Consider the following 9,146-nt stretch of genomic DNA (forward strand, 5'->3'; position numbering starts at 1 on the left):
CTCATTGACTCTGACATCTGGTGGCAAGTATATAGAACAAACTGTGACAGTTACTCCAATAGAAATTCTGACTGCCACAGCTTGCAAATCAGTTGTTATTTGTACTGGCAAGGATGGGATGTGATTTGAAACAACAATAGCCACACCTCCACTGGCACGGTTGTGGCTATCATCATCCTTGCGGTAGAGATTGAATCCTTTTAAAGAAATATTTTCTCCAGGTTTTAGATGGGTTTCCTGGAGTGCCACACAGAGAGATTGGGTATATGATGTCAAGTGTTTAATGTCAGAGAAGTTGTTGCAGAAATCACGACAGTTCCATTGGATTATTTTATAATCCATTATGTGTTTGAGGCAGCATTCTTTGTGAAGGTATCCCTCTTCAATTTTACTGCAGATTTTCCTTTGGAAGGTGAGGTTGAATGTGTCACCTCCATATTATTCTCTTCGTCAGAGATATCAGAGAACTCATTCATGGATTGAGTCTCTGATCTCTCTGATTTAGAGAGGGCTGCTTTCAATTTTTGTTTGTTGAGTGGGTTCTTATTGGCCTGTTTAGAACCCACATTTCTAGTAATTACTCCTGTTTTGGGTAGGGGTGATTTTATCTTTATGTTCTGCTTTTCTTCTGTCTCTTTGGATTGAATTAGTAAGCATTTAGCATGGCGTGTGAGAGATTTATTTGGTGAAACAGAAATGTCTGTCTGAACTCAACATGTCTTTGTGGATTTCAGAACAGGAGAAAATGTCTTCTGTTTCACTGGTGCACTTAAAGTGACCATGTGACGTGCCTCCGGGTAAGATATGTTATTAACACTCTTCAATCGCTATATTTCTTTCTCTTTCTGCCATGTAGTGCATTTTCGGGAGTAGGCAGGATGGGCATCTTTGCAGTTTACACAGCATGCAGTGCTGGTACACTCAGTACTCTGGTGACCTTCAACTCCACACTGTGCGCATAGACTTTTGCCTCGACAGGATGTTTGGGAATGTCCAAATCGCTGGCATTTGAAACAACGCAGCGGATTTGGAATATATGGGCGAACTGAGCAGCGCAAATATCCTGCGGTAAGAAAAGATGGTAATGTTGGTTTATTAAATGTGACGATTAGATGTTTTGTAGGAATTATCTTGACATCTCGACAAATTGAGATGTGTCATACAGCAGTGACTCCTTGATCTGAAAAGTCGATCTGAATATCTGATTCGTCCACAGACATCAGATCAATTTCAGATATCACACGATGTGACGAGTTCAAACTTGTGTGTGGCATGATAGTGACTTGTATGTCTCCTAAAGACTTCATGTTCAAAAGTTTTCCTGACTGTTGAGGGGAGGCTGTTTCTACGAGGGCAGATCTCCCAACCTCAATTTTTGGATTTTTTTAACATGCCCAATAGTTGATTCAAAAAGTTTCTGAATTAAAAAGGGAGAACGTTTAGACTGAGGTGTTTCTCCTGTAGTGTGAACAATAAAGTAAGCTGGTTGATTTGCAGAACTGACATCTTTTGGTGGTATACTAGATGTTTTAGATTTGAGAGAATCCACATTTAGAAAAAATATTCGGCTCCTAGTGACCCCACCCACCACGGGGCCCAACAAGGGGATGCCATCACATGGGAGAATCCCATAGACCGTCACACCAGGGTTTCCCAGGAGCTATACCCTCACAAAGCAATCAAGAAGAGCACATCTTGTATGACATTTCTGCCCGGTCTGCATTGATCAGTTGACTCCAAGCCAAGGTCAAGAATGACTCAACGACCAGCCCATTGACTCAAACGGAGCCTGATTTGAGCCTCCCATTTATCCGAAGCAGGGGCCAAAGCAGTGTGTTGGGGACATTATGTTGCCCCTCAACTACCAGGATCCCCCTTTCCGGCATACGGGACACCACGCACGGCAAACACGTGGGTGGTAAAGAAAAATTACTAAACCATCTCTGAGAGGTCCCCTCACCATGGACAGGAACCCACATCGAGGGGATTTATCTAGAGGGTCACAAGATTAAGATTACCCAGAATCTTAAGTACTTGGGGGTCATTATGGACCCAGCCCTAAATTGGGGAAGCCATATTGAGACGATATGCCAGAAAGCTAAGAAGAAAACAAACATGCTGTACCAGATCTCCAGGAATACTTGGGGTATTAGTGCCAAACACTCCTCCTTGATTTATAAGGGTGCCATTGAACCGGCGCTGCTCTATGCAGCCCAGATCTGGGGTAAAAGGGCAAACAGTGAATAACAAAAGAAAACTGCTCTCCGTGCAGAGGGGCTCCGCAATAAGGTTATGTAGAGCATACAGAACGGCCCCAACTGACGCCCTATTGGTCCTAGCTAACCTCATGCCAATACATATTAAAATTAGGGGATTATATTGGACCTGGAACCTATTCAACATCAAGCTGGACAACACCAGCAACGAAGACATCCAACAATTAATCAATAAAGTCAACTACCCAATTGAAAGCTTAGAAATAATAAACGAGATTAAAAACCACAGCATAGACAACTATAATGCAGACTTGGAAAATTCCTGCCATCCAGCAATAAATAGTAACAATAAATTAAACATAAACCACATCCCTGATGGTGACGACAGTACATGGAAGATATACACTGACGGAGCAAAGAATGAAAAAGGTACGGGGGCCGCATTTGCAATATATAAAGGGACTATAGAGAAATCTGAGCACGAGGAATACTTCAAACTGCACAACCATTGTTCAAATAACCAAGCTGAACTGTGGGCAATGTACAGGACACTTGTACACATTACAATGAAGATTCAGAAGTATAAAGGTAATATAAATATATACACGGATAGCTGCTACGTGCTACACACAATAGGCAACAGAACAAAGAAGCCAACAATCAGCCATAAGTGCAACTACCTGATCAACATCATGAGTAAACACAGAAGCATCAAAATATGCTGGATACCAGGACATAGTAACATTACCGGCAATGATAGGGTGGATGTGCTGGCCAAATTGGCCACCTGCTCGGAAATGCACATTGCTTTCAGCCGCATCCCAACCACATACGCAACATATGCCTCGATATTTGGCAAAAGGAATGGAACATCTCTACAACAGGAAGAACGACATACGGCTTTCTCCCCTCGATCAGCAAGAGGCAGACCTATGGCTACCTTCAACCTTCCTACATCTTGACTCAGTGCTTGACTGGTCACGGGAACATTCCCAGCTATCTAAAATGATTGGGAAAAGGGACAACGCCTACTGCACCTGCGATGGAGCCAGTCATGGGGATGTCCTTCATATCCTCATGGACTGCCCCTTGTACGACAATACAAGGGATCATTTAATTACCTACACCATCCACCACGGACAGAATTGGCCACCAAAACTTGACTTTTTCTGCAAATCAAAAGAAAACCTAAAACATATGGAGAACTTCATCAAAAACTGTCCATTGTTCCAGCTAAGTAGTCAACCGCCAACATCTGGAAGCTAAGCATTCTTTTCAACGGCCAGCCACTCGGGCATCCCCGACCGCAACCATCACCAACACTTACGACAGCACACCCAATGGCATCAACATCATAGCCACTGCCCATTGTTATCCGCCACTGCCTAGGACACCATGTTGTACCAAGTATTACTGTCAAATCTTCAATTAGTACTAATTGTAAGGACGGTCTATTGTCTGTCTCAAGCACCTTGCAGGTGCATTTTAATGTACTGTCAAGGGAGCACTCATCGCCTCCCATCTCCGAAATCGTCCAAGCCTAAATGGCTAACTGTTGATATGTATACTCTGTATTATGTTATGTAATATTCGCAATGCAGGTCTGTAACCATGGGTACTCACACTCTTCCTTCCAACCTATAAACCTATCCACTCCTTACTCCGAACCCATTTATCCTATTCTTTTCCCACCCTTCCCACAATTGGCCAATTGTGGGAAGGGTGGGAAGAATCCCGCCAATTGGCCATTCCTTCCAAACACCTTCTCTTTCCCCACCCTTTCCTGGCAATGGCTAAGTCCTCAGACAGCCAGCTATCTTTACTACTACTACTACTACTACTACTACTACTACTACTACGTTATCGATGCAAACAATTTGGTCATATCAGAAGAAACTGTGTCGCGAAAAAGTGCGAAACATGTAAAAAATTTGGTCATTCAACCGAAAAGTGTATTGGAAAAACGTATGCTTCGGCAACAATGGTTGAAAGCACGTGGTGTGGTGATGTAGACAAAGAGCCAGAAAACAATAAGGCAGCAGGGGAGGAGACAATGCCAACGTTATCAGCAACGACGAAGCCCATGATGTCATCTTTAGTCAAACAAAACAACAAAGAAGAATTTAACAGGAAACCACTAAGCACTGACGATAGACAAAATTCGTCCGGAAGTGAGTGATCGCCCGAAAGCCCTCCCGATAAACAAAGGAAAAAGCGAAGGAGGAAAATTAAGGCTACTCCATCGATTAAATATAATGAAGTCAGGCCTAGACCAGAGACTCAAAAAGGTTGTGACACGGCAGACATTGTCGTAACTACGAATAAATTCGAAATCTTAAACACAATAAACCAAGAAAAAATGGAATGCGAAAACTTAATGACATCGGACGGTACTCTTTCAGGGATAATCGAAAACGTCCACACAACGGTTACTAACAAACAAGAGGTTATGATTGTTCCCCCAAGATGCGAAGCAAGCTATGCATCATAACGGTTAATGTAAACGGGCTCAACATTCACCACAAACAGGACCTTTTAGTACAGTATCTGTTGCAGAACAACATAGACGTGGCTCTATTGCAAGATACTAGGCTTGGCGACAACTGGAATGCCACCGTGTTTAGAAATAAAATAGACAGTCATTTTAACTCTGTCTGGTGGAAGGGTGGTTATTTTACTTAAAAAGGACCTTGAGATCATGCACTCCTCCAATGGTAACGAAGGGCGTATATCTATGTGTGATGTGACTTGCTGTAGCGAGGTGGTGCGTGTGAGGATCCGAATTCGGATGTGTTTATATCATATAATATCACATCGTAGTCCTACCTTCATTCCACGGTGTCATAAGATCACAGTACAGCTATACTTTTGTTCAATAACTGTCAACTTTTACACCTGGGAGCTAAGCATCTGCTAAGTTCTCAGGCGTAATAACGACGCTTTCTCAGCACCTTTTGACCTAATATCTTCGTTTCAACAATCCAACATGAAAAACCAACAACAAAATGACTCAGTCGTCACCAGTTCCTCGTTCGGACCACTCAAGTTATCCCTGTGCCTCGCCTTTGGATATTTCCACGCCTAATAACTGTGTCTTCTGTTTTCTGAGTCCTAATAACTGTGTTTCTGTCTTCTTTTGGGAGTTCATACAAAGTAACTATCGACACGCGAACTTCTGTAAACTCTCTCTCTCAAAACGGGAAGAAACGTAATATCTTAATACTATTATATACTAAAGCGAGCAATGTATCTAATAGCAGCCCTAATGTATATCCTATCGTTAACCATTAAACAGTTGTTACGTTAAAAAGCGTCTGAGTAAATCACTTCTGGTGTGTTGTCTCTCCTTCTAAGGGCCAATGCTTAAGCGTGGCGAAACTAAAATTAACAGGGATAGCCCGAGATTATGCATGGAAGGATGAAAAAATGAAAGCAGCGGACACATACGATGAATTTAAGAAACTTATGATAAAACGATTCGAGAGGGTTCCATACTCATTAAGACTGCAGAAATTTCATGCCTGTGTGCAAGCACGGGATGAAGATGTTCAAACATACGCCATACGCTTGCAAACCTTAGCCTCTGAAACTGTTATAGAACATAAAAGTGAGGACCCTGGAGAGGCAGCAGTCATAAAACGATGTCAACAAAAAGAAGCAGATGAGCGATTGAGGGTACAATTTCTTAGCGGGCTAAATGATCGCTTAAAACGACCGGTAATGTCGAGGGAACCGGACACATTTGATAAGGCAGTATGCGTTGCTATCAGTGAAGAAACTATCGACCAGTTAACAGGAAGAACCCGAGGGATAGTCCAAACTATAAACAATCCCAATGATAATAAGGAAGAAGCTAGTGTTATAGACCAAAATCAATTAGAAGCAACCTTAGCAAAAATCCAAGAACAATTAAAACAATTAGGAACTTCAGAATGTGGTAGAGGAATTCCGCGACGTAACCCCTCACCATTTTGGCATCCTAGAAATTATCAAGATTCACGACCACAATATCTATCTCGGGGAAGACTGGGCGACGACTCCCGAAACTCCCGAGATTCAACTATGGGGAGAGTGAGGTTCGAGAATAGAGATCAACGAGAATCTATATATGCTCCTCGATATAACACGGGGAATGTATCTAATATACCTAGAGGCCGAGGAAATGCTCGAATGCGAACAAATCCCATCTAACCGACCGGGATATGGGCGAATTAATAAAGTAAATTGGAGGAAACTTAGAAGGGAGACCTTCAGGGACCAGGCGGACCCCCTTCGTTACTCTCAAACCTATAGAGAGAACAATCGGGTTCGTTATCCGATCGTAACGGACACCCCTCCAGAGAGAAGGGAAGTACCTTTTATATATCAACATCGAGGCAGAATTAAATCATTAAATCAAGATTCAGAACCAAGTTTATTCTGTAAAATTAACAGATATCCGGCTCGATTAGCGATCGATACTGGATCTAAAGTAACACTTTTGTCTAAATCATTAGCTCAGAGAGTAGCTCAATTTGAAGGTAACAACAAACGGGGAAGGAAACTGTTTCAAAGCGTTACAGGCCATGGAATAAAAACATACGGAGCGGAAGAATTCCGGTTTGAGATAGGACCTTTATGCTTCTCATATTCTTGTTATGTAGTAGATGATCAAATAACTAAACCTTGCGACGGACTTCTTGGGAGAGACATTATTACAGCAGAAGGGCTCATGATTTGTTTAGCAAGGGAAAAATTAATTCTCCCAGAAGGAGAGGAGATCGATTTTCGGAGAAATCCGAAAGCAACGAATTCGAGAATCTTAGCGCAAGTGGGTAGAAAACGAAACCGCAGAGGCACATATATCAATTCTAAACCCTGCATAGTTCCTAATCGATGTAAAATCAACAAACCGCCCAACCCTACTCCTATTTCTTCTACACCCTTATCAGTAGAACAATCGCAAGATGTGGTCTTGTTAGGAGATTGTAATCTTCCTCCGAGAACGGAAATAATCACTATGGCAAAAATTTCTGGGATAAAGGAGAAGGGCAAACTCNACCTGTATATTATCCAACTCTTAGAGCTTCCGTTTATTATAACAACTCATATCCCATTATCGCCTTATCTAGAAATCGTCAATCATATATGTTATTATCTTACTATGACTTAACTCGATGTCAAACAACTCCTATCGCCATATGCTCACCAAATGTTCCTATATGGCAATCACCACGACAAAGTTGCGAATATTCCTTATATCTTGGAAATGAAAAATCTATTAATCGCCTGTGCCCCAGACGACTAACAGGATCTTACTCACCTAGGTTTCGACGGATTGACAACCAGGGAACATGGGCTTATTCCGTGCCAAATCCCATGAGTCTAACCATTAAATGTCCTTCTACAGGAAAGGAAGAAACTCCAGTAATAATCTCCAAAATAAACAACACCGGTATATTAACACTCCCGGAAGCCTGCATAGGATATCTCCCCGGAATTATTTTAACATCTCATTTCCAGCGGAAAACCGCTATTCAAATCGAAAATATCAGACACTTCCTCATTCCACCTATTGAAAATATCATAAATGAAACCGAACTAGAAATAATTCGCAACCATCTCATCAAAAAGGAACACACAACTTCGCCATCTGAGAAACAACCAGATTCCGACGTTTTACGAGCGGACCAATCTCTACATTCAATGGAACTCGATCTAGACCGACTTCTCTCGGCCCATCACAGTCAACACAGTTACCCTCTGACCTCTACCACTTCACCAATCGTTATCATTTTAAGTTCCATCCTTGCTACATTGGGAGTAGGAGGCATCCTCATAATTATATATAAGGCCCGCCAAGCCTTCCAACCCCGTGTCCGCCGACTTCGTCCCACCATAGAGTTACGTGAGGGTGCTCCTCACACTACGTCACAAACTCCCCTAGTAATTTCCACTTCTCCAGGAGACCGAACTCCTCCCTTAATGTAATCAAATCACCTCCTTCTTCAATCTTCAGTGTGATCCAAATATCACACTTTATAATTTTTTCTTATTCTTACATTTTATATCAAATTAATATTATCTTTCTCATTTTTAATATTCTTTTCCTCGTTATTAAATCATTTTCCTCATTTTTAATATCAATTTTGCATTAACATGAGAATATATTGTTCCCCACTACCAATATAGCTATTTCCTCTCTCTTACAGACCATAATCAATACCATGGAGGCAGCATTGATTTCTCTTTTAAATTGTCCCATTTGCTATACTCGGGTGCGTCCACCCGTTTATCAGTGTACAAACGGACATATTGTATGCGCCGACTGTCGTCCCCGCATTACTAACTGTCACACCTGTCGAGAACCATTAGGACACATCCGAAGCTTAATCGCAGAACAAATAGCAGGCACCATACAGGCCCTGTGCGAGTTTCAACCTTTTGGATGTCCGGAATTGTTACAAGAAGACAACCGGCGAATCCATGAAGAATTCTGGAATTCTGCAACTTCCGACCTCTTTTATGCCCGTTCCGCTCAGCCAATTGTTTGTGGGAAGGTGCACATTCCTTTCTTCGTCAACACATCAACGCCTCACATGCACAAGTACCTACCATACCAAAAGACATCATTTTTTTCGGAGGAATTGATTTCCAAGTTACAAGAGGAACTTGGGCTGCCATCTTGGAGTGTTACTCCCAGTCCTTCTTGTTATTAATATCCTCCCAACTTCCCGACCATCCTATCTTTACTATGCATCTTTACTTTTTAGATAAACCTTCCTCTCTTATTCAATTCCGATACAACATTAAATTTAAAAAAGGTGATCACATACTGCGCTGGGGCTCTATTGTTTCTGAAATATATGGAGAACATCCAACCCGTCTTCTCACCCTGTTCCTTGTTTTGAGATATCTTTACCCTTTGTTCAATTCTTTGGCCTTCACCAA

Source organism: Centruroides sculpturatus, unplaced genomic scaffold (assembly GCF_000671375.1).
Source record: "Centruroides sculpturatus isolate CEXI.00-Female unplaced genomic scaffold, Cexi_2.0 scaffold369, whole genome shotgun sequence".
Classification (NCBI taxonomy): domain Eukaryota; kingdom Metazoa; phylum Arthropoda; class Arachnida; order Scorpiones; family Buthidae; genus Centruroides; species Centruroides sculpturatus.